General features: G+C 33.8%; 1 non-coding gene across 1 annotated transcript; it reads right to left on the bottom strand.

The window, feature by feature from the left end:
* Nucleotides 1-2,052: 2,052 nt before the first annotated feature.
* Nucleotides 2,053-2,214, bottom strand: LOC117287176. The gene has a single exon (XR_004518388.1). It is a non-coding gene; the product is annotated as a U1 spliceosomal RNA (small nuclear RNA).
* Between the last annotated feature and the right edge of the window lie 953 nt (nucleotides 2,215-3,167).

Here is a 3,167-nt window from a genome sequence, read left to right on the forward strand (position 1 = left end):
TACATTTTGATCCTAATTTACATATTTACTTTTTACACCAGAGAAACTATTCGGTATTTACACATGTATGTTCTATTAATTTCACTTAAGAGTATGGCCTCAATGTGCATCCACTTATCTATAAATGTTTCTAGTTTGTATTTTTTGTATCTGTCTGATGTTGTACTAGATAATTCTGGCCTCATAAAACAAACAATTATTCTTTATTCTGATATTTTTCTTTAAAAATTTTGTGAAGTATTTGATAATTCTGTAAATATTTGATAGAATTCGCTCAAGATAATATCTCAGCCTAGACATTAGTTTTGAGTAGCTTTCAAATTTTCCAGTTTTGCAATCATAATAGGAGTATTCAAATTATCTACCTCATCTTGATTGAGTTATGATACACAATAGGCTTCAATTAATTTGTCTGTCACTTCTAACTTGTCACGTTTATCAATTGAAAGTTATTTGTAGTATATCCTTTATATTTTTAATGACCATGGATCTGTAGTCTTTCCTTCTTATTCACTCCTAATATTAATAATTTGTGTCATCTTTCTGTTTTTTCTTTTCAGCTTGCTAGAAATTTGTTGATCTTATTGATGTTTTCAAAGGAGTTCTTTGTTTCACTCCTTTTTATCTATTGCTTTCATGCTTTCAATTTGTTCTTTCTTTCTCTGAACTTTGTTGTTTTATTCTCTCTGTTGTTTTGTATTCTTCTTTCCTTAATTCCTAATCTGAGAACACAGATTACTGAATTAAGAAGTCTCTTTATTTCTCATATTCTATTATGTTTTTTGTAATATGATTGTCACTTTTCCCATCAAGATTTAGAACCTGGTTTCTCCATGTGTAAGTTTCAATCGAGTATGTAGCTCTTTAGGTCAATCCAAAGCAAGAGGCTGCTCAGTGACTTTTAGACTAAGGTTTAGAAGACCCACAGGCTCTACTATGTCCAACAGTAAGCTAAGAGTCATGCAAAGAAGCATAATGCTAGACCTCTGAATAAGGAGAGACTAGGTGTCCATAGAGGTCACAATGATGAAAGATGGAATACTCCAACTGATGACCAAAAGCAGGCCAGAAACTATGAGCATACCATTTGTTTCTGAACAAAATTCGTGCTATAAAACCTAATAGCCCATGTGAAGGTATAGGTGGTGGGGCCGTTGGAAAGTAATTAAGAAATTGGCATGGATCCTTTAGAATGGGATTAGTGCCCTTATGTAAGAGGTCACATAAATCCCCTTTCCCTTTCTGACATATAAAGCAGAAAGACAGCCATCTATGTACCAAGAACCAGACCCTTGCCAAATATGAATCCCACCGCCATTTTTATCTTGGACTTTCCAGGCTCCCGAATGGTATGAAACACATTTCTAGTTTTAACAAGATTTCCTGCTCATAGTATTTTGTTATAGCAGCTTATTACAAATATAGATCCTCTTGCTTCCACTAAACCATACAAATTGATCCCATGTGGAGGAGAGGTATTAGCATCAGAGCTGTGTTGGAATGATGGGAATTGTTTTCTCAAAATAATACATGACCATAACATTGTTATTTGCTAAGACACTGAGATATGTGGTTTGTTATTTATTATTATTCTAATTCATTGAAAAGTCAACCAAAGAATCATCTATATTTAATTTTTTAATATATTTAGACAATTATTTAGTAGAAATACTGATACTCATATATTTAATGAATTTGTTTCATTTTATTTCTGGTACTGAGGATTGCACTCAGGGATTTCACAGTGATCTACATCCCCTGTCTCCCTCCCTCTTTGAAATTTATTGTTTGGATACAGGGTCTTACTAAGTTGCTACATTACCAGAATGGTCTGGACCCTGGACTTCTCCTACCGCAGTCTCCTAGGGTGCTAGAATTCTTGGTGTGTACTACCTAACCTAGCTTTGTCCTTCAGTTCCAATTTCCATTATTTTGAAAGCATGAACTCACTGCTAGGCAGTGACAAGATCAATAACCTGAAACCCTCAAAAGAAAAACCTTTATAAATGTTAAAGCAGATCAAATGAACATACCTTTAAGCTTTCTTGTTAGAAAAGGACAGTGTGAGCACTATCTCGCACTATCAGTAATTATGCTGAAAACCTTTCCTCATTACTGAAAACTATAGAGGGCAGCATATCCAGACTCCACTAAATGAACCTCACCCTGGAAAGCCACTTTGAGATTCTCACTCCTCCCCTGACAGGTAAGTTTAGTTTTATGAAGTTTAGGTATTTTATTTATAGTGCTGACAGAAACGATACTGGCCATAAACTCCCAATTACAAATTAAACATAAATGGAGAAAATCGTTATTGTCCAAATCTTTAAATCTCATAAATATTAGTGTTTTACATACTTCTGAAGTTGATCTTCGAGAGCTCAAATTAGTATTATGCTTTAGATAGCAACATTATTGCTACTTAAGGAGAGAATGAAAGCTTCTCAAAGTAAAATGGAAAAATGAAAAACAAACCTGTGAAATTAGTAAGCACAAGACCCATAGATTCATGTTCTTTAATAAGAATTGTTTGAGAAGGAGGGGGTATGGAGAACTGAAATTCTGGTATTATAGGCACTACAGGTGAGGTTCCACAGCTACTGGTTACCACTGAAGTACTATTAGTCATTTATACTAACTAATCTTGTTGGAAGGAAGAAATAAACAAAGAGTTAATACCCCAAAATAATTGACAAGACATTGGTTATAGACCAAGGTCTGCTATGGCTTTTATTCAAGTCACTTAACCATATGGACCGCAGTTGTCTGAGTAGATCGTCTTCAGCTTATGTTCCCAAATCACTCACTCCTAACTCCACAAAGGTGCCACACTTTTAAACAATGCTACCAAATCTAAATGCATCTGCTCAAAATCGAGGAGGTATTTTGAAAATATCAATTGATTTTGAATGCTTGCTTTCTGTATTTAATGCCATTCTTACCAGTAAAGGAAACATTTTTAGATTCCTCAAATGTATCTATTTCAATTTTAATAAATACTAAGGTTCATTTAATTTGTGGCATGAAGCCATCAATATTTTCTAATTTTTTGTATATCATTTCAGCTTCAGATTCATTCACCCTTGTAACTTGATAAAATGGATATAGATCACCTCACCTAAGAAAATGGAGGACCATCTGTTATATTTTAAATGCATCTGTTCATG

This window comes from Fukomys damarensis, unplaced genomic scaffold, assembly GCF_012274545.1.
Source record: "Fukomys damarensis isolate Sample0158 unplaced genomic scaffold, DMR_v1.0_HiC HiC_scaffold_21, whole genome shotgun sequence".
Classification (NCBI taxonomy): domain Eukaryota; kingdom Metazoa; phylum Chordata; class Mammalia; order Rodentia; family Bathyergidae; genus Fukomys; species Fukomys damarensis.